The sequence below is a fragment of the Phalacrocorax aristotelis genome, chromosome 5 (genome assembly GCF_949628215.1).
Source record: "Phalacrocorax aristotelis chromosome 5, bGulAri2.1, whole genome shotgun sequence".
NCBI lineage: Eukaryota > Metazoa > Chordata > Aves > Suliformes > Phalacrocoracidae > Phalacrocorax > Phalacrocorax aristotelis.
The window spans coordinates 37,863,822-37,888,202 of NC_134280.1; the positions used below are offsets into that span (position 1 = coordinate 37,863,822).

The 24,381-nt window shown below is 39.4% G+C and overlaps 1 protein-coding gene across 1 annotated transcript in view; it reads right to left on the reverse strand.

Annotated features, from left to right (window-relative positions):
- Window positions 1–24,381, reverse strand: part of ZNF804A (zinc finger protein 804A) — a 158,216-nt gene that overhangs the window by 133,296 nt on the left and 539 nt on the right. The window lies entirely within an intron of this gene.

The following is a 24,381-nucleotide window of genomic DNA, read 5'->3' on the forward strand; positions in this document are numbered from 1 at the left end:
AAGACAAGTATTTAGCAGCACCTCAAAGGGCACCAGGAATCTCTCCTTTGCCATGCAATTGCTGCCCAAACCCCAGGCATCACGCTGCAGAGTTATGTTCCCAGATCTGCTGATTAGGTACTGGGAATTCCCATTCTCTCAAATAAATTCCTGGTATTTGAAAAGATACTTGAAATTTGTAAGAAGAGACACGAAGAAAATTAAGTTGAGGTCTGCTTCTTAAACATATTCTGTCTTTAATATATCTGTATGCCCTAAGGAAACTTGTATTCAAGATTAGAGTCCAGTCAATTCATAGAAAAGATGAACATTCAGAATTATCTCAAAGTCTTAATAAAAACAAAAAAAGGGGAAAAAAATCCTCTCCTTTCATAAAATACTTGCTTCTTTGAAATTAAATAGAGGAGAGCAGGAGAGAAGAGGGCAACAGGGAAGATTATTTATTATCTATTTTTTGCAAAGTAAGATCATAAAAAAATACAAGGCAACAAACTTAATTAGTTTTCCTCTAATTATCTGCTCTACCACTCCCCCTTCCCTTCTTTTTCAACCTGAATATCAAACAGATGTATTCAGGATACAGACTAAAGTTACTTCATTTCAATTACAAGACTTTTCTAGCTGAATCACAAGAAACTGAGATACAAAAGTACAAAAAATACTTTTATTAAACCACTTTCTGGCAAAGAAAATCAGATCGGCTCAAGGTTTCTCCAATGTCATGCAACAAAGATGCTGCAGTACCCTCCCATCCTGCCTGGGAGTCATCTGATTCACACTCATGCCTGCCAGGACATGGCTAATGGCTATTTCCAGGCTTTGGCTTCCTGCTCCTGTACCCAGCTGTGCTGAACTGCTCTTGTCCTTATGCTCTCTTTGAGTAAGAGCCAACTAATCTTGCTCGGACGTACCTGGCAAAAGAGAGTCCAGTCATGAGTCTTTTTCCATCAAAATCTATAAACCAGAAACAGAAAAGGGAAAAAACCCAAACCCCAGGTTTTCAGAACACCTATACGAAGTGGGAGAAAATGTGACGAGTGGTCATGCTTTTACCAAAATATCCTGAAATATACAGTATTACCCATGGCTTTGCACTGGCAACATTCATTTATACCCCACACAATAATTACTGAAGCCAAAAGGAATTAAGAATTGTTTGGTTTTTTTAAAGAATGAGCAAGACCTGCAATTACAGCTCGTGACATTCTCAAAACTCAGCATTTCCCCCCTCTATCTACATTACTAGATCATAAATGACTGTTTCTAGCTATGCCACAATTAATCTTCAAATTCAGATAAAAATTGGCATATTATTCTTTTATCTTACCTATCTATTTGAAAATCAGCTTGCTCATGCTAAAACAGAGACAAGTCTGTTGGTTTTTTCCCCTTACTTTAACTACACAGATGAAATTATTGAGCCAATGAACAACAGTAAATGCTGGAGGTAAAATAAAGAAGGTAGTTGGTAGGGATTTTAAAAAGATCACTATATGCCCATGTATTTTACTCAATTTTTATTGAGCAATTTCTCAGTGGGCAAAATGCCAGCTGAACAGAAGGACCCAGCGCAGGTGGGTAGCAGTCACCCCATTTAGGGCTATTATGTCCAGTTGTTAAGGGGAGATGTCAGCTCAGGTTACACATCAGTAGCAAAAGGAAAATGCATCACTACCAACCTAGCTACCTTGTAATTTAAAATATATACGAGCGAAAATAGAATTGACCTGCCTGTATCTCATTCTATACGAAAATGGTATCATTTAAACTCTGTGCAAAATACAAAAAAATGCTTGGCCACTTACTGTTTTCCTTTCTAACAATTATTGTAGCCTTTTACACACTTGTCAGCATTGTGCTGCTGTGATAGCGAGCAAGGATGTCCCAAAAGTTCGTGTCATACGCATTTGATCATCTACTGCAAACATTTGCACATATTTTACATAACCAGGTAAAAAAAAAAATAACACAAAAAAAAAACCAAAACCACAAAACTCAAAACACAGTCACCACTGATAAAGGAGCTCCAATATTAAACTCAACAGGCATTTTGCCACCAACTTCCATGAGAAACCTTTGCTGTGCAGGTTACCAAAGCGAGAAGGAGACTCTCAGAAACAAGAGTGTACATCAGAGAGGTAACACTGACTCCTTCAGCCACAAAAGGAGCTCTGCAGACAAGAGAAGTCTTGACCATGTCCCACTGCAGACGAGTGCTGTATAGCTGGCACAAGACAGAGCAAGAGCAAACAAACCTTTCAGATATCCCAAGCTGTCTACCAGAATCCCTGTCCCAGAGAGACAGAGCAAAACTGTCTCCAATTAATTTTGTTTCTTTCAAACACAGAATGGTAGGGGTTGGAAGGGACCTCTGGAGATCATCTTGTCAACCTCCTGCTTGAGCAGGGAAACCTAGAACAGGGGGCACAGGAACACATCCAGGCAGGTTGTGAATGTCTCCAGGGAAGGAGACTCCACAGCCTCCCTGGGCAGCCTGTGCCACTGCTCTGGCACCCTCACAGGAAAGAAGTTTTTTGTCATATTGAGGTGGAACTGCCTGTGTTCCAGCTTATGCCCATTGCCCCTGTCCTGTCATTGGGCACTATTCAAAAGAGCCTAGTCCCATCATCCTGACACCCACCCTTTAGATATTTATAGGTATTGATGAAATCCCCCCTCAGTCTTCTCTTCTCAAGGCTGAACAAACCCAAGTCTCTCAGCCTTTCCTCATAAGGGAGATGCTCCAGTCCCCTGATCATCTTGGTAGCTCTCTGCTGGACTTGCTCAAGCACTTCCACATCCTTCCTAAACTGGGGGGCCCAAAACTGGACACAGTACTCCAAATGTGGTCTCACTAGGGCACAGTAGAGAGGGAGGATAACCTCTCTCGACCTGCTGGCCACACTCCTTTTAATGCATCCCAGGATACCGTTGGCCTTCTTGGGCACAAGGGCACGGTGCTGGCTCAGGGTCAGCTTGTTGTCCACCAGCACTCCCAGGTCCTTCTCAACAGAGCTGCTTTCCAGTAGTTCAGCTCCCAGCCTGTACTGGTGCATGGGTCTGTTCCTCCCCAGGTGCAGGACCTTGCACTTGCTCTTGCTGAATTTCATGAGGTTCCCCTCAGCCCAGCTCTCCAGCCTGTCCAGGTCTTGTTGGATGGCAGCACAGCCTTCTGGTGTATCAGCCACTCCTCCCAGCTTGGTATCATCAGCAAACTTGCTGAGGTTACACTCTATCCCATCATCCAGGTCACTGATGAATATATTAAACAGGGCTGGACCCAGCACAGCATTTTTCCCCAGTTTTTCCCCATGCTCTTTCAGATGTCGATTTAAGAAAGGTGACTAGAAAAGGCTGAACAGAAGCACTAAGTTATTTTGATGCAGTGCTGTTGGACCAACTGCTAAAGAAATGCAAGAGGGCAGCTCTGCTGCACTGGTGCCAAGCTACTCTTCTGTATGTGAAGCACAGCACCTGATTTGACTTGATTACTGCACCAACAAATTCTGCCTAGTATCAGATGAAAAAGTATGTAAGGTTTTGCCATCTTTAAATATCTTTTCCAAATATCATGCCTTGTTTTTCTGGTCTGGTTCATACAATCCAAAATTGAAAGAGATTAGAAATTAAAATTATGCAGTGTGAGAATCACAAGTTTTGTTTTGTGAACTTAGTTCAATAAAGTGAAATAGAAAGGATAAACTACTTAAAGATGCAATCATTGAGAAAAAAAGACAGATAATGCCTGGGGAGATAGTGAAGGCAGAGTTCCTCCTACTGATAATATTACTTCTAATGAAGCCAAAAAGACACAATCTAAGGGGAACACGGATGGATGGGCATGGCACTGGTTCTGCCCTCAAACACTCAGGAAAAGCTTGAACTTTTCTTGCAAGCTTAGTTCTTGGGTGTTTACCTATATATCTCCACTGATTTTAATGATAAGCAAACCAATTAACTTCAAAGGACACATGAATATTCAGCTGGAAAAAAAGAAAACCCAACAGCAAATATAAATTAACTCAATAAAGACATTATGGGCTTTCATAAACATAGCATCAACCTCTCCCATACTTTCATATCTCACCTGAAAAAAAACAAGCCTGCCTGTAGTAAACGTTGTTTGGCAGAACTACACCTACATGAGCAGATGTGTCTGCATTAGTACCTTAGTTCCCAAAGTGTGCACCTCTGGACATCCCAAATGCTCTCATTTACTGTGTTTTGATGCACACCATGGAGAAGTCCTGGAGCACACAAGTGGAACTGGAAGATGTACTCCAGGACTCTCCTAACATACTCCACCTGCTAATGGCCTTTCAGTCCACTGGAGCAGTTCAGAGCTAGCAGGAAGGAAAAGCCCTCAGGTCCATCCATTGCACACAGTGGGGTTTTGATGCTCTTACTCTACAGACCTGCTTCCCTTGTACCTCCTTACTTGGTAAAATGGACATTACCAACCACATGGGGAACAAATTTTGTATGCATCTGTGCAAGCGGGAATGTTTGCACAAAGCACATAATACAAAAATTCGAAATATTTTATTCTGGTCTTGCTTTATCACCTGTTACACTGCAAAGGAAACATTATAATTATTACAGTATCTAATCACACTTTCACATTATAGAATAAAATTATGATTCTGGAAATAGCTCAGCCTACATCATATGTAGACATATGGCCATGTCTGCGTTAAAAACAAATTGCACAAGGGGATGGATCTCTAGATTGATGCGGTAAGTGTAAACAAACGTTTACCACAAGCAGATGAGGGACTTGACTTTGAACTAGATTTATTCCGATTCCGTAGACTCAACAGGTATGTTTACAAGCTCTCTGAAGGCCAGTCATTGATTTGGACCCTTACTGATGGCTTAACATTGCTTTTGGAGAAAATGAGACTCAGAGTTTACAAAAATATATCTCGTTCACCTGTCCTTGCACTGCCGTGCAAGTTGCACCAATGTGTGGTAAAGGGAGAAAGGCAATTCACTTCAAAATGACTCTCTAAAATTATTTATAATGCGGACACCGGCAAAAATAATTTTACAGAATTTAAGCCACCTCAGTGCAGCTCCTATGGCTCAAACGGGCAATCCCAACTTCTCACAAGGCTGTGTATGTCAGCTGTCCTCATTCCTGCCCTTAACCATAAGCAATATAAGGCAATTCAAATTAGCTTAGCTTAGGAGGAAAGAAAGCTAAGCTGAATCGATTTATTCATCGTTTCTCAGGCTAAAAGCATGCTCAGATAACACAGGGTAACATTTCAAGCCAAGGTAATGCGATCATTCCTACATCCCCATGATTGACTTAAACATTGTCCAACTATTGCTATATTAGACATAAGTAACTCTCTTCTGATTCCCACTCATTAGCATGGATCAGGGTACCCATGTGGAGATGGATAGAAATTTGAGGAATCTTCAGACTATTCAATAGGTCAGACATACATAAAGTATCCAAAGGCATGTATATGTTAAACACTAACATCAGAATAAACATGTGATTCAGTCACCACTGCCCAGTTAAAGCAGAACATACAAGATATCTCATTTACAGTGTATTTTATTAGTGTAAAAGCAAGACATGACCCTATTTTAAAAGCTGTCACTTACTGACAACTTGTAATACGTTGCTACAAACACTGAAAATGAGTGAGACAGACACTTTGCTTCAGGAAGAATGAGATTCGAACCACTGTTACAAGTCTTGGTCCCAACACATAAGACTTAGCAAGTCTGATGATAAACAAATATTTCTAAGACTAACAACAAAAGCTTGACAGTTAAAGAGGACTGAGTACATGTATGAATTTACCACTCATACCACTTCATTTACCTCTGAAATGCAGGCAACATTAAAGGAAACAGAAACTCTATTGCATACATTAGGAAATTAAATATAACATTGAAAACTAACATTTAATATAGCTTAAACAAGCAAAACATACACTAAATAAGCAGGAATCTTTCTGAAAACGCCACTTCTTGTTCACACGAAGAGAGACAGGAATGCTAGGTTAAAATGCTAGAAAGGCTCATAATCCCTGCCCGCCTAGCTATTTGAACATATTAAACTATCATTCCAACATGCTTAATACAGTGTAATGAAGCCAGTTATCTTCTGATATCTGACACCTTTGAACAATTAATATATTGCAGTACATGCTGTATTTCCAGGTAGTAAGTGGATCTAAGTATAAAATAATCAAGAGATGTTTTTTCCTATCATTTGAGCCATTGTAACATTAAAAAATAAGAACTGCTCAGCTTTCCCCTGAAAGATGCTGGTCTTTAAATATTTCAGAACGTTGCCTTTTCAGGCTTCAAGTGGCACTAAATATTTTTAAAGATGTTACTTCCTCACTGAATAACTCGTTAAGTGGCTTTTTTGAACGAGATAGCTGCTTTCCAGCCATTTAGCTTTTCAACACACTCCAAACATCAGCGTGATGAACAAGTGTGAAGGGGTGCCTAACTCCTTACAGCTGACCTTCTTCCATGTGCATACACAGACCAGCAAGTGCATGTGTGTGCATGCTTAGGTAGCACTGAATTACCATACATATTTTCATTAGAGCATTTGATTATTCCTGTCATCTAGAGAGACTGTTCTTGTGGGAGATGAGCTGGAGAAAGCAGAACTGTTCAAGAAAGCTTCAGTGAGGTTTGACAGTTAGGAGTCATCAAAACTTTCACAATCCTGTTTTTAACATTCCTCTATGCCTATAAGAAAACACAAAGTTTAAGCAATATGAAATTTTCAGTATATGGTTTTTTTAATATCTTCTTGACTTTTGACTTCATGTAGCTCACAACTACAACAGAACAAAGCTACACGCTGCCACAGGTTCTTGAGATCTGCTCAAGAAGTGGCCAGAGAGTCACAGACTTCCCCTGAAAGTCCATTTTTCTGCCAGTATGAACACTGCCCTCTTCCAGCTACCAGCAGTCGAACCCGCCTCAGCATTTCTATCAATGCTATTGAAGCAATCCATGCACTTTGTTACCAGCTGAATCTTCCTTCGCTTCTTCTCCCACCACCCATTTCTTCAAAATCACTTTTTCATTATTTTTTTATATCTTTTTGTCATAGACAGCAGCTCAGGTCTTTATCTTACAGACCTGAAGGAGAATTCACATCATGACGGACAATTTAAAATAACAGATTTCAGTTTTACCGTTCTCTCCTTGTCCAAGAAAAAAAATCCAAAAACATAATTGCAAGAAAATTTTACAAGACATCACTTCATTTTCATGTGCTTTCACCCTGTTTACTCAAGTATAACTAAATACAGCCCTCACTACGCTGTTCATATTACAAAAGGAATGATGGCCCTTAAAATACATTTTATGTATGTATACTTATGTGTGAGCATACACAGACTCATCCTGGTGCCCCACTTGGTTTTTAGCAAAAGAAATAATAGTAATAACCATGCACTCATTTAGAAATACAAACTTCTGAGTTCCATCTAGTCATGCTTTATGAGGATTTTTCTCACTTGGAACTGCTCAAAAGAACAAATGTGGAGTATTACTAGCAGCGAAATAGGGCAGCATAAACTGGTTTTGCCATCCTCTCATTTGCAATATCTAAATACAAAAATTGTCGTGTCTTTCCAATCAGCTGAATGCCAGCTGCAGCGATATCATTAAATCTGTACCAGACCTAACGAATTAACAAGCAAAGCAATTAAGACTGTATTAAAGACCTTATTCTTACAATATAATAAAAAAATGTTTCTTTACTTCTAACAAAACCAAAAAAAAGTCAGAACAAAAGCTCAGAGCTTGAATCCTCATTTTCTGATTGACCAAAGGCAGTTAATCTATTTCTAAAACAGCATTTGGTTTTGAGAAATAACTTGCAGAGTTTTGGAATATGACATGGAACAAAGCTCAAAAAAAACTACAAAAAAGGAAGAAAGCAGCATTAGGGAGGCACAGGCAGAGAGGAAAAATATGCAAAAAAGAGCATGTGAGAAAAAGAAAAGCAGGAGCACAGGACAGACAGACATTAAAAAGGACAGAGACTATAAGAGAGAATTGCCTTTAGCATATCATATTTTCAATTACAAGTAATGTAGTCATAGGCATCTGTACCCCTCCAAATTATGGATATAAATGAAACAGAACAGGACAATGGGAAAAGGCAGCAAGAAACATAAAATAGTGAAGTTCACCATATGGTTTAAAAAACACAAACATGTTGAGCAATGTCAAGGAAAATAATCACTGAATCTGTTTATTTTCTTCAAATATTTCTCAAATCCAGAGCTCTGTCGTGAAAATGATTGCTCACCAGACAATCCTGGCATCCCAAGATTTTATTTCATTTTTTCAAACGTTTAAGCAGGCATATTAACTTGTCAGCATTGTATTTAAAAGTTTTATGATGTTTTCTTTCCTTCCTTTCATTGCCAAGCTTGGTACTCTAACCAGAGTGAAAGCAAGGTAGCCATTGCACCCCAGCTGGCAGGTTAGCGCCATGTTCCAGGCACCCTGCTCCCCAGCACAGAGAAGGAGGGGACAAAAGAAAACAGCACAGTTGCCCCAAAGCAAAATCACATGAAATCTCAGCAAGTTGTTGTTCTGTACTTCTCTGCCACGATGAAAGGTGAAAGAGAGCAATTAGACAGATGTACGAGCTAATCCTGTTACGAAAAAGTTGACAATCTCAGTATTTCTGCAGCCTGGCCGTCTACGGCATCACTAGGAAATGGATGTTGCAAAGGCAGTATGCTTCTTCAGATTAAATAAACACACATCTTGACAGCTCTCATGTTTCATTACAAGTAAAAATTAACTTAAGGGTATTGGTGACTAGCACTTGTCTGCTGTGAAGCTCAACTTCATTCAATTTATGTCTACTGTTTTAAAAATTCAGTCTATAAAAAAATGATGGAAGAACCTGAAGTCGTGGTAGATGGTGAGTGATGAGAATGCCAATCTACTCTCAATGGTAAAACTGAGAAAATTAAATTGTACAGCTGTATAAGAATCAACAGTGAGATCTAAGTTCAACACAGCATAGGTATTTCCAAATATTTGCAGGGAAAGGAGCAAATTGGATAGCTTTTTTCCTTAAAAAAAAAAAGTAAAAAAAACGAAAACAAAACAAAAAAAAGCACCAACCAAAAAAACCCAAACCCCTCAGTGGATTCAGATCATCCCACAAACCAGAAAAAGCAGATAAAGAGACTCAGTTATAGCGGACTGGAAGGTCCAAGAGCCATGACAGAGAATGGATGTACCCACTGAGGTGAGCTTTGCACAGAGCAGGACAACAGCAAAATGAGTTAGTGCTAACCAAGCTAGGGAGATTTTCCACAGATGGGGGTGGGAGGGTGGGGGAACCCTACAGGGGGGGAAATATAAAGGCAAAGATTAAAATCTGAAGAGGTCAGAAATAAAACTTATGCCTGTGTAGAAATACTTGATATTTATTTTTGTTCTTTCACAGGGGAAAGAACAAATACATATGCACACATATACAAGTTTGAGCAATTAATAGTGGAGAAGGAAATAAATCTGTCGGGTCCTGGTAAGGATCGCATTACTCCTACAAACAAGTCTATCTTACAAGTGTAGATTTATCGAAGCACCTTCTGAAGAGGCTGAAAATTATATCTAATACATCGAAGGCAACAGAGAAGCAATAATACAACTACAGACCCTGAAAACTAAAAACTCTACCCATAGCCAAACGCTGCATTTGTGGCAAGGTATCTGAGGAGGGAATTGGGGAAGCGACAAGAACAGGATGAAGTGAGCAGTCCCAATGATGTTAGTGTATAAACTATGTATAGAATAAGCACATGTCACTATAAATACAGACTGCACAATCTACCCCCAAATATCTGTAACATCAAGGAACTGCTAGCAGCATCCATGGAATTCTTCTAATTTCACCTTTTATATGGACTACTGGGAACCATTTTGATAGATTCTTACTGAAAAGCTGGAGCAAGCTAAAAAAAAAAGCCACAGCATAATCAAGACTAGAGGAATTGATATATGAAGAAAGAGGAAAATCGCTACACGTGCCAAGCTTGGAAAAGATGCAAGTAATGAGGATTCCTACAGCTTACAAATATCTGAAGGATGTAACCATCGAGGAGGGACAGTAATTAGTCAGTACAAAATATACTTAACTTCAAATAATAACGCAGATGAAACACGGTTCAAAATAATAATAGTATCAGGATATGCTTCATGACAGAGAAGTGCAACGACAGTTATTTTAAGGCACAGAGCATCCTATATAGATGTACACATTAGATCATTTTACATGGAGTGCAGTCATAACCTATACCTCCATGCGAGCCTAGTCATGATCCTACTAGACGGCTGCTAGCACGAGGGTCAACCAAAGAGCCTTTTATCATTCTTTTTCTCATGTGAATGATGATGCCTTCTTTTCTGAACCAAACTGCACAACAGGTTTGTATGGAAATATAACTATATTGAGTATTTACGGCTATTCATTTAAATGAAAATTTCGGAGCGATTACAGCTAATAAACATCCTATTTCTAAACCTCTGAAGTGATATTATGATTCTAATAGACCATATGGTTTCAGTGTATTTATACTGCAATGAGCTCCTAGGAGCCTTTTTGTATGTCAGCTGTGACTGAAGAGGTGTACTGGGGGCACACGGCACGTTTGGGTGGCAGGAGACTGTGGGGGGACCTGTGGGGGCACTTGTGGTGGACCCCGCACACATCGTGGTCAGTCCCAACACTGCTGTGAGTCACCTGCCCCCATTCAAGCTTCACAACTTCCAAATTTCAGGAAGTATTTCATCAATTTAAGTCTTCCTTCCCAATCCCAATACCCGAATCAGTAATCAAAAGTTGGTGTTAATTACCAGTGAATTAAATTAAGCAAAATGACCTGTGTTGAGACTGTTTTGCCAGCAACAGGAGCAGATGCTATTCTTGAGGTCAGTATTTAATTTACTAAAATACCATTCACTTGCTAACAGCGTTGAGCTCGATCAAGACTTCTCCCATGTCATTGGGAAAGCCGTAGCTGCTCTAAGAGTCCACCACAAGTAAACAAGAAATATTACCAAGTAATAGACAAAGTCACCGAGTAAGTATTTCTTCTTTATAGGTCACTGAGATATTAATATTTTTTTACTTTCTTTCACCCGGTTCCCATAGAGTTATATCATGAGACAGCAGAAGTACAGTTACAGTACCACTATTGTAATCCTGCCATTGGGTTGAAAATGTAGCCTATTAGTAATTAATCTTAGAACTGGAGGTAATAAAAACACTTTCCACTTCACCATTAGCACTGCTTATCCTGCATTTATAGCTCATACAAGGACCCTTGACAAGGGAGAGAGAGCCAGGGGAATGTATTAGCTACTGCAAAAATGAGATAGAAGCTACTGACTTTGTAACCTGTAATTCACCAATAGTTTATTCTTCATTCTTTCTGCAGTTAAACACATACTTTAAGAGACAAAAAGTCCATTTTTTCTCTCTTGATGCACACATGGGAGACTCGTTAATGTTAATTGGATTTATGAATGCCTGTTGAAAAGAGAATAAACTGTAAGGATTTCACATTTGCAGGGAAACAATCAAAGGAACAATTTCTTGCACGTCTTACTGATGAAGACATGAGGAAATAATGGATGAGTCACTTTACATTATGATTCAAAATTCTTAAAATAGAAGAGATGAGAACACTGATTTCTGTATGGTCATATTCATGCAAGGGACTCTTTCTAAGAATCTAATTTGAACTTTCATGTGTAGTCCTGCTTCTAATTACCTAACTCTGAGAATAAATCATGGTCTCTGAATTGTAATTATACAGATTTGTTGCTGTAATTCAATTTGGCAGGTGTAAAATACAAGTGTAATCTCCTCTACCCCCACCCCCACCCCGTAGTCTAAGAGACACTGAACTTGAGCCATTTGATAATTTATTCCATATTGTAGCCTTCACATTTACTATGCATCAAACTTCTGACAGATTTTTTTTTTTAAGAAGGTGATTATAGATGGCTCCGGTTACTCTACTAACCAATCTGAAAATAAATCCAACATTCATCTCTTGACTACTGCATGGCCAGCATTAGCCACTACCTGTCCTGCAGCACCCAGAGCACTTCAAAGCAAGCTCGAAATTTCTGGTGTGATCGGGACGGGGGAGAACATACACAGGCTTCACATAGACATTTGCTCTATGGGGACTTCTCCAAGTTGGTCTTCTGCTCATTCCCATTCAAATAATTCAAAACTGTCTGTTTGTATAAAAAAGCCCCCTCTTACAGAAAAGAGTGATTCAGCCACTCATAAGGAGCTTTACCACTGCCTTCCCTCAAAGTCACATTTCCTCTACGTAAATCATGAACTATAAGAAATTACTATGATGCCACACCACTATGTTCAGACAATAGATCTGAATATACAAAATATATATAAAAATATAATAGATAACAATATTTTGTATAATCTATATTATATTAAATATTATATTAAAATATATTATATAAACTAAGTATATAAATATATAAAGCCCAAACAAAATCAACACAAGCAAACCATACCCACTGTATGAAAAGATGCAAAAGACCTGACCAATTTCCTGGAAATACTCAAACTGTGGAAGCATACACTGCCCATCCCACTGTGCAAGAGTTCTGTGGGCTAAAGAAGATAAGCTTTATGGCTGCTCCTTATTTTTCTGGTAACCCAGGAGTGCAGCATACAATGCCTTTAGAAAATGCTAACCTTGAGTTTTTATTGCCTCTGCATAATGCTGTTCTATTGACAACAAATCAATTCCTCTATCAGTAGCGCTCCTGAGTACCTTTTAAAAGTCCTTCCAAAATTAAGATTATATACTCCAGCAATTTTTAATATGAAAAAGTGTAATCAATAAGACACTGCTGATAACACATATGATTTGTGGGGGTGAGAGCTAAATATGAATTAGTTTTGGACAAGTTCCAAGTCCATCATCTTTCTTAATTACAAATTGGGTCACTGTCTATGAATTGCATGACTCAGCTCGGGAATCCCTAAAAAGAAATCAGAAGTAGATTCAATGGTTGCATTTGATTTATTTGTTACTTAGAGCTGAAACAAGCACTTTATTTCGGACGTCTGACAGATGAGATCTCCAGAAAAAGTCAGTGGAGACACCACTCCTGCCAACTATCCATCATCTGGGACAAGGTGAGCCATGAACACCCAATGGCCCTGAAAGGCTGCGAGCAGGATGTGACAGTGATGTGCCTCGCTCCCCAAGTGTTGCTGTATGCTTCTATGGGAGAACTTATCTTGGGCCGCATATCTCCGGGACACAGGGCTCTACCCACCCTGGGGACAGTGATGCACAGACATCAATATGATGGATACAAAATGTCCGTTTATTTAGCTGCGTCACACGCTTATATAGCTCTTGCGCTTCCTGTTCCTGCCACTCCTATGGGGAGGAGTCTATCTTTCCGTCATATCCCATGATCTTCCGGTCGCCGATCCCTGTCTATTCCCCTACACCCAAGGAGCCTCATTACAAAAGATTAAATTAAAAGCCGCTCTCCTACAGATCAAACATCGAATCATAACACTGATTCAGAATGGAAGGGACATTTAATCCTACGCCTCGCCTAAAGCACATCCAAGTAGATTAAGGCTGCTTGGTCAACTTTTGAGCATCTCCAAAGACAGAGTTCCCACAGTCTCTCTGGCAACCTCTTCCAGTGTTGGACCACCCTCAAAATTTTTCTTTTTCCTTGTACCTGATCAGAATTTCCCATCTCTTAACTCGAGCTTGCTGCTGTGCATCATGCACCTCCAAGAGGAGTCTAACTGCACAAAAATTCTCCAAGTCTATCTAGTTTCTCAATGCAAGAACCTGAACGAACACAGATACTGCCACTGTCACCACAAATATGCCGACAGCAATAGGCAAACATTTGTCATGATCTTTTTCCAGTTCCATCTTATCATTACTCACTGTAATTGCTTGCTATCATTTAGTAACTCTTTCTTTTCTCTGCATGAAATAGCTTGGGTATTTTTGTTTCCTTTGCACACCTAGCTATGCACTGGAAAACTCTACTTTTCTTCTTTATTTCTGTTATTTATAAAGCAGGTCCACTCTGGGCACACTCCATCACCACCTGCAGCTGCCCAGCATAATGCTACAGCTACCAGGTTTCACTAGACTTTTTTCTCATTACATTGCCTTGACACTTCCATACCCATGAGCACTCAAAGGTGTTTCATAAAGAAACTCTCAAGAACTTCTGACTTCCTGTTGGTAGCAAGTTCTTCTCTCTGCTCAACAGGCCATTAGTATAACAATTCCATAAACCTTTGGAAGTGCTCTTTTAAAACTGATTTAATCTAATTCTTAATTCTACCTGCTAGTTTACACACATTTGCTTATCTGCCAAATGAACAGGTGTCAGATGACTTAGTGGCTCATTTGCACTACGGACAAGCAGGCATTATCTTGATTCTTCTCCCTTGTGAAAGAATATTTTCCTTAAAACTATCAGAAAAATCAACATTATTATTAGAAATACCAGTGCAAAGAACCAACAAAACCCCAGTCTATTCACCAGTATATCCCACTGCTAAACTCAGTATTCTAAAGCATTAACTAGCTATACTTTACTGCTCATGTAAAAAACCACAATGTTCATGTAATTACATAAAGAAGTTTCCAGAGTCTCACTTTCAAGCAAACCTAAACTTTGTATCACTTTTTTTGACAATAAAGAGTATTTTGTAAAAATATAATACTTTAAAAGAAAATACTGGGAAATATAGCCTAGTGTGCTATGCTGCAAGTACATAAGAAGCCCGAGATCTCTGGTATAATGTTATTTATATTAGTTCTCTACTTTGTCACTTTTTAAATTCAGAAACCAAACCAAATGAGTGTTTAACACCTAGATAAACATCTTCATGTGCTATTAAAAATGGGGATGATGTTTTGTGTCAATGGAATAGGTAAGTCATTCTTGACATCTCCTATGAGCTTCATTTTCCTCGGTATTAACATTTAGGGGTATAAAAACAAGTTATCCAAACACATATGAAAAATGCTAACACAATAAATAAACAAAAGCCTCAATGTAAAAGTTACCTTTGCTGGTTAATTCAAGTCTGTTGGTCCAGAGAAGCTTATTACTATAGCCACAAATACACTTTTAAAACCCCTGCCTTTTCCAAAGGCCGTAACAGTCAATGACATGCTCACTCCTTGCCCACCGGGAGCAGAAGGCCAGAGCGCTGCCCTGCAGCTGGTACCCATGTGCTGCTCAGGTCACTTTGCCATCCTCCCTGTCCACACCTCCCAGGCACTCCTTATTGCCACCACTCTGCTCCTTCCCAGCACCGCCAGCAATTAACCGAGAAGTTAAGGAGAAGTGAACGGGACATGATACTGGAAGACTACATGCCTTTTTTCTTACCACAGAAAAACAGCATCACTGAAAAGGGCAGAAAGTAAACCTGCAAATTGGGAACGGCCTAAGACCTAAGTGCCGAGCCTGGGACAGGGCAGGTTTAGAGACCGGTAAGGCTGACCATGAACGTCTTTGTCCACACTATTCTCTGTCACGATAAAGCCAACTGTTTCCAACAGGGCAAGACCAAACATCTTATACGATGAAACACCTTTAAGCAAACTTCCCTAAATATTTATAAGTTTCAGTAAGGACTAGTTTAAAAAAAAAATTTTTTTTTAAAAAAATCAAATATTTTGCTTTACAGATTTAGGCTCAGGTTGCAGCATGGACTGCTCTGCTAGACCCCCATATGCAACACAATCCTAAACAGACCAAGAGTGTCCCCAAGTTTTAACTCCAGACATTTTATCAAAATCCATTTTATTAAGTAGTAGCTGATATGCTATTTTGTAATGAGTATTGTGGTCTCCTGCTAAAAACACTTTCAGCAGAAATTAAATATTTAAAATCCACAGCTATTTAAACAGATACCCTAAAAGAACACTTACATTCTGCCATGTAAATCAAGTTGTAAGTGTATTAACTGAAAAAAAAAAAATCCACAAACTTTATGGACACCTACACACAGAAAAGACTTTGGGGTTTGCTTTTTTTTTCATTACAGTCTCACAGGTCTCAGATACATTGATTTGTATTTGCTGTGGAAGTATGTTATCAGCAACCTGGAAAGGAAGCAGTTTTCCTACTCCAGAAACTTACTTCTATAAGGTGAAGAGGCAAATTGTACCAGACATTTTGCACTATGAAGTTTTAAAGGAAACAACCTGACCAACACTTGGCCAATGTAAGTAATACAGCTATATGCTACCTGTGAGAAATCTAGCTATGTGAATATTTGAGCTGAGCTGGGTCCCAGAGGAGGTAGCCTGATCACTCGCTGTTTGGGGAAAGGAGCGTTTCTCTCAAAAACATCATTTTTCACACAAAAAAAATCATTTTAAAGAAAGGCAAATCAGCACAGTCAGACAAAAAACCTGACAAGTCCTAAGTCATTTGTACGAAACAAAAATATTTATGAGGGACTTGAAAAAAATAAACAATTTAAAAAACCCACAAACCTGTCTCAGTTCCTCAAACCAAATCTAAACATTTTCCAAGACATTTCAAGAATTTTAAGTCAAACACCTGTTCTTTGTTGTAGGCAATGAGGAAAGCAATGCGAGGTGGGAGATTTAGAGATTACTCTCCAGGCCTTATTTGAGGACTTGCCCTTAGAGCTGGGGGGAAAGAATTTGCATTTCCTTTCTTGCAACACTATCTGTGTAACTACCACCATTTAAAATTCCATATTGAACATATTTGGAAGTTTACTATCTGAACTCATTAAAAAAATAGGGTTCCACAGAAATTCATGTTCACACACAACTCAGATGGTTCAGTACAAACATCCTCTGCCAAGGGAAAAATGAAACTCTCTGCCCAATCTGTACCCCTGCCATGGCTAGTCCTCGGAGGAAGGGAATTGTAAACATATTTTAACAAAATAAATTAATTACACTATGAGTTTAAAATTCCAGTTTCCTGACGCCTTCAAGCAGTTTTCTTATCCCTGTTGAAAAAACAAGATTAAACATGACAAATATTGTGCCTCCTTGTGAGTAAATGTTGTTTTGTTTACTTTGGGGTTTTTTAAACAACACTAAGCCACAGCTCATCATGTAACAGTCTCTCAAGAATGCTGGAGGAAAAGGGTTTGTTCTTGCTCCGAAAATGTGTGGAAAAATAAGAGTCTGACTAGGATTTGTTTATAAAGGATTGGCCAGACACAGCTAAATTAGGAAGGCTCACTCCCTCTCCTGTGTTTACATTTGAATCACAAAAAAATCAACTCACTTGCCACCACCACCAAGCAGTGTTAAAGAATCTATGCTATAAATAATGTCACCATCATTATTAACTGTACTAAGATATTAAATAATAGAAAATGCCCTGGATTGATTTTGTGGGATTATCTTAGTCCCTCCCTATATCTCAAGACACATCTATTCAATAGCTTTGACTTTTGCAGAGATTAGTTGTTCCTTTTGGCACGCCTAAGTGCCATTCATAAAAGTAAATATTGTAATTGTCACCAGTTCGGTGCGTCCAAGATCTTGCAGCTACTTAGTCAAGTCCTACTCAAAAACCCAATGTGCTAAATTAAAAGGCTACTACTCAGTGTCCTCTAGATGTGCTCCTCACAGTTAACCAGTTTTTTCAATGGCGAATCCCTGCTGATAGGAAGGTCAGAATACCCGTATGTTCCCACAGCCTACAGGAAAGGCGAGACTTGTAGAATTGCAGCCTGTACCTTGAGAAGGTTCACTACGTCTAATGAATCAAAAAAATGTGTGGTTTTGAAAATACGGAAGCCAACCCGCTGTCGGCCAGTTAGCATATTTGAGCAATGTATTAAAATTAATGTTATGTATCTCTGAGCTAAGAGATTACTGTGGATATTTGCATCAGAAAATATTCAAGGCAAAGGCTCTCCTCAGACTTACTCTTCAAGGCCTTGATCTGAAAAAACTAAACAAGTGTAGTAATAGCCTACTTTCATTCAACAGAATACCGATGTGTTTGAGGCTTACCATGCATTTAATAAGCTTTTACAGGACCGAAGTCTGCCTCAGTAGTAGCTCTGAAATAGAAGCTGTCCCAGTTCAAATCTGCTGCATGTTGGACTCCAGCTCCTAATATTTTTTGGACCAGACAATGCACTCATACAGCGTCTGATGGACATGAAAGCGCCGTGTCTCACTGCACGAGACTTGCGACCTCTCACAGTTGCTCTGGAAATACACTTAAGTTATGATAGCCTCCTGTTCGCTCAACTCACTGAACATGACCCTCTTGATGATGCTTTGGATCAGTACTACTACCAATAGGTTAATTATAAAAAAAAAGAGTCACTTGCATTCACACAAATGAACTCTAGAAGTAGAATACAGATACAATTTTATTGTTGCTTCCATTTTACCATATTATTGTTGTCTTCTGAGTGGTTGGTTTTCAATCATGATTTAAGTGACATTGATTAACTATTCAAATTAAATTAGGTAGAATTTGTTTGTCATTTTAATATTTTAATGAGTTAGGGCTGTTCAGCTTCTCTCATAGGAAAAATGTGAACATTTTCAAGTTCCAAACTCAGGTCATGAGCACACTGAAATGCCAAAGACATTAGCAGATCCACAGGGGACAAACCACTGATGAAAGTAACAGATGATTTTTCTCCCTTAACAAATATAACTCCAGCCTAACAACTCAACCCTACAAACTCTGCAACACTGAAGACAAAAACCAATACTTTGCAACAGCTTTATTAAATCCCGCATGCATAAGATATAATTTAAAAATTACCTTCAGCTACTGGTAATATACAATATATGGCAAACAGGACTGCAAGACCTGTTTTTACCAGTATTTAAAATAAACGCATGGTAAGTATTGTTTATTTTACATATGTATTAAGATAGTTTGAAATCAGCAGATGTTTCCACCTGATGACGCCGAAGTACAACAGCTTCAGTATTCTCCATCAGAAAAGCTGTTTTACAGGTAGTTTATTGCTTTCTTACTGTAGCAGGGTATGGACATTTCTAAGAGAAATTCTCATAAAATAGATTTTCATGTCCACCACAACATATTTACTCTAGCTGGTATGAAAATACAGAAATATTCTACAAAACATAAAAGAACTAAAGACAAAAGACAGCCTGAACAACAGATGGCATTTTCAGAAGACACTAGCACATCAATATCTGAACTCCACAGAGCAGAACTAAGCCATAGGACTTCTTTAAAAAGTTCTAAGTATTTTTTTAATATATACACACACACACACAGAGGTATAAAAATAAAAATTCAAGGCAGTTTTGTTCAATAAACCTAAGAAGCAAGACAGCTGATGGTACAAACAATCGGATGGTCTAAATAGACATTCAAGAGCTTTATAGACAGGCCTGTACCTACACTGTATTTTAAAGGTGCATTCCCTGCACCCATGTCCAAGCTGACTGAGAGGCATAAAGCTGTACTACATGGTAGCCACCTGACGTTCATGTGATCTTCCTCCCCACAAGGCTTACCACATTGAGTCCAGAGTTTGATTCCAGTTTGAGATAATGTGTGCCTTCCTCCCTTGGAGCTGGGGACCACTATTTCAGTTCTATCGCTGAAGTCCCCTGTGTATGTATTTATAACCACAGAATAAACCTATATACATATATGCATACATAGAAATCTATTATTGTGCATAACAATAATGATATGTGTTCAGTACACTGGAAACGACAGGCCTTTAACCAATTACTTACCAGGAAACTTTTGATCTTACCTACTTTCTATCAGTATCAACAGGACACTTAAAATTAGAATTAAAGTAGCAATTTATACCATCTAAAGGTCTAAACTTTTCACTGACCTCCCTGGGCAAGTAATAGGGCCTTACCTATTCTGATCACCAACAGAGAAAATTCATTTGTCACACTAAAAGAAGTGAACGAGCCCTACACGGCCAGTTCTCCAACACTGTAAGTCTTGATGAAACTGATACGGAGGCATTTACACTAGTGGAGTACCTAAGGGTAAAATAGCAGATATTCAGTCACTACCCATGTACCAGCTACTTGGAAGACCAAGCAAAGAGTCAGTTCTCCTGCTGACCAACCAGAAATCATACATATAACTAGGATAATGCCTTAAAATGGTTCGATTTATATTCTGAAAGACATCGTAAGGATTTAGCAAATCACCTGTGGTTGTGACTCCAAACAACTGATTTCTTCCTCCAGAGAGCTATTCTTTCTTACAAGTTCCAATACTTTTTGAGATTATAAGCTACAAGACATCAGCCACAGCAAGGAAGATGAATTACAAAGAAAGACTACTAGCAAAATTTGACATCAATACCTTAAGGCATTAAAAAAAAAAAAAAAAAAAAAAGGACTCAGTAAGTGCATGAAAACTTCAGGAGGCCATGGACAAAAGGAAGAGTTTGTAGCAAATTAATTTCTATAGACTGCTACTGCTAAAAAGAACAGCCTTGGGAAAAACTTCAGAGTCACAAAGTATGAACCCTGCCAATAAATGGCCAAGCAATCAGGCCTATATTCATTAAAACAGCAAGGCATAAGCAATATTACATAAAAACACAGAAAGAGCATCAGAAATTTGCAACCTCATTGCCTATTACCGACCCACATAGTAAATTTTGAGTTTCTTCTTCAGAAAACATTTGCCACACGAAGACCAGACAGTAGTCAGTTCACTCAGACAGTGCTCCACCAAAAAAAAACAGCCACACACCCCTTACAAAGAGCTGCCACGGAGCACTCCAGTAGTAGATAAACTATCATCATGACATTGTCCGTATTTGAAGACTATTTCAGACAGTAGAAGCTGCAGTGGGAGAGGATAAAGCCTCATCCAAAGGCCCAGATACCACCAATTTCTCTTAACCAAACTGCTGCATTTTCTGAAGGAATGTGAAGAGTTTGGATGCTATTCTTCCAGATGTGCTGAGCCCCTTTCCCATCAATTCATAATTCAGAATTATATTCCTGATAAGGAGCAGCAGATTACAATTGGGTAAGCGGACCCTACCCACACTGCACAGTTACCCCGTGGCCTGGGGGAGCACATGCATGCAAATCTATACCATCAGATACCCAGACCCATACGTAGATATGCGCACATTCATTTTCCCCCACCATCTCACTAAAGGTTCATTCACAAGCATTTCTTTCTTATTTTATTTAATTTTTAAAAGTGTTTTTTTACAGTAGCCTCTTCTCCCAGTTTGCCTAATTCCACCCTTCGCTTTGCTCCCTCTTGTGCCTTTCACTTCTCCTCAAGCTCAGATTTTCCCCATACACCTTCCTTTGAGCAACAGAACTGCAGCCGTCCCTCCCTCTTCCTACTCCCTATTTTCATCCCTCATCCACTTCCTTCCACCTCCTAAATAACCCCACCTCCAAGCCCTACAATCAGTGGCACTGCAGATAGATAACACTTCGGGAAAGGCCATGCCTGGGAACTAGGTTACAGAAACACTGTTGTTCTACCTTTTTACCAAAAAGTAACTCTCTGATTCTCCCCACCTAGAAAGACTTTTTTTAAAAAAAAAAACACTCAAAGTAGGAAAGATGAAGCTTTGCACTTCATGTTCTCTACTTAGGCAAGCAGAGATTTGTAGCTCTTTCTTCCTGTTACCTTCTGGGAGCTTTGAACCAAAACTTTGTACAGCTTTAAACAACTTTAATTCTGCATGAAGTGGGATGCAGGCAGAGGATGAACATGTAAGGATCACCTGCAAGGACAGTCAGGAAAGTGTTTCTCAGTGACCTCTCTTGGAGAGTAGGAAAAAAAAAAAAAAAGATGAGTTGCAGGTGAATATCAGTCACTTCCGAGTGGAACAGCAGCCAAAAGCTCTAAAGACCTTCCTCCCGACACCTAACCAGCTCCAGGTTTGCAAATAGGCTAACGTGAAATCATCTTGAAACCACAACTTCATCACTGGGCTAGGACCAGCACTTTCCTACTTGCTATGAAATTCTACTGTAGCATGTATCTTTCATGTATCTACAGTATGGTGGCAGAAATTTTCAACAGAAGCAAAGCTTAACAAATATCTTAAGTTTTCCAGAGAAGCAATTCTACGCTGTAGAAACAGAGGCTGTTTTCAGGTTCTCCTCAGTTTACAAGGAAGCAGTGATTTTAGAAAGCTTGGAGCACAGATGATTTGCTTTACATTCGAGTCAGACCAGCTCCCAAGTATTTCTGGTTTTCAGATTTACAAATTGCTGTTTCTCCTTAGTCTTATTCTAGGATGGAAGACACCAAGAGCATATTAAAAGGCTGCACTCTTCCCAGAACTTCTAAAGGCATCTTCTACTTTGTGTTAATAAAGATTTTCATCTTTTGAAGTTTGAAAGCCTGTTTACAGTGAAAGTGACTGATGCTCTGAAACAATGTAACATTTCATTTTCCCATAGAAGCTGGCTGAAAGGTACTTCAGCGCCTCAGAACTATTAGTCTGAACTATCCAATCACCCTGCATCACAACCCAATGGTATTTTCATCTCCTTTAATTTAAATATCACTCGAACATAATTACAAGTCTCTATATATGTCTACATATACCATTTATTTCATAGTGAAGGACTTTATTTTGCTGTCCACAGAGCCAACATCAAGAACTCTCCCTTTTTATCCCAGCGAAAACTTTCGCAGTTACACTGCTCACAACAAAAGCTTTCAAAGGTAAGGTTTCTCGTGGCAAATCCACAACCAATACAGCCTTTTCTCCCCTCACGTCTGTTCTAGCTCCCTGAAGAGCAGGGTTGAGTTAAATTTCTTTCCAGAGTGTTTCAAAGCCTACACAATATGTTTATTTGAATTTTAAGTTAACACCAGTCTTCTCAAACACATTTTGGTCACCAATGGCTTTATCAGTAAATAAATCAATCAGGAACGTTGAGAATACAGAGCTGGTTTTTTGCCAAGAGAAAAAAAAATTAAGAAGCAAGAATAAAATGCTATTGAAGCAGAATCAATTATGAATTGCAAGATAATACCCAGTCCAAAAGTTACATCAGAGTATTTTCATCCTTGCCAAATGCATCTTTACTGAAATTGTTCTGTAGAAAGAAGGCGATGCATCGTGCAATTATTTAAAGTGTACCAAATATTTCTACAGTAGGTCTTGGTTTCACAGCTGCAACAGTGAATTATTACATACATATTGCCATCTCATGGATACTACAAATAGTTGTTTAAAATTCCAATAATGTAATCCCTAACAGAAAAAATATGCAGGAATCCACAGCAAATAAAATTGCAGTGAGATTTACAACCTGAAAGCAGGAACTTTACATTTGAAACAGTCCAAAAATCTGCCTCAGATTCTCTCGTAGTAGTTACTATTTTTATGACTTGGCTCAGGCTTGCTTTCATCTCTTTATTTAGGAAGAAATTGCAAGCTTGCCAACTCTAGCAAACGTTAAGTACTTTAGTAAATTCCCCATCAATATAGGTCGTGTATTCGAGGGAACAAGAATGCGGTGAGTAAGTTCTGCTCCATCTCATCCAAAGGGGATTTCGGAGTAAAATGATGATGGGAGAGGGCGATAAACAACATGGCTAAGCCCCTCTTCCAGCTCCATCCTACTCTCCAGACATCTGTCCGCACTTTATTGTGCCGTGACTGAGATGCTACGTGATGCAGCTCACCCCGCCTGCTGTTATCCTCCATCCCTTCTAACTGAACGGGCAGGACAGCACATGTATTGCCAATACTATCGCATCATTACTCTTCCATTAAAGTTCAGTAGTAACGGTGAAACGAGTCACAACAAGTCAGCAAAAACCACAGGAAACCCAATCGATGTTAAGATATCAAAGCATGGCACGTGCATATAGAAGCAGCTTTAGTAGCCCGTACAGACTTTCAGAGTATCTGGCCAAATTACCTAAACCCATCAGTTCCTTCCAAACCCAGAGCTTTGCTTCAAACTTCGCAGCTGACAAATAAAAATTTGTATAATTTCTGAAGCTATTCTCGAACACATGAATCTCTCTACCCCAGGAGCTCAGACCTCAAGCGACCAAGTTTCTGCTCCTTTCTTCACTTGATAAGGCAGCACCTCCAGCTGCTCCTGGCACCAGGGGTGACGGGAGCCACCCGGTGACCCAGGCGCAGCCCTCCTCGCCGAAGGGTGCCCGTCCAGCCCCAGCCCTGCGGCTCCCCGCCGAGGCGGGTCTCTGGGCTTTCCATCCACAGCCTCTCCACCGCCAGCCCCCGCATCGGCGGCTCAGAAAGGACACGCAAGCACCTACCCCGCCGCTGCGCAGGCTGCCCCAGGGAGAGCCCCCCGGCAA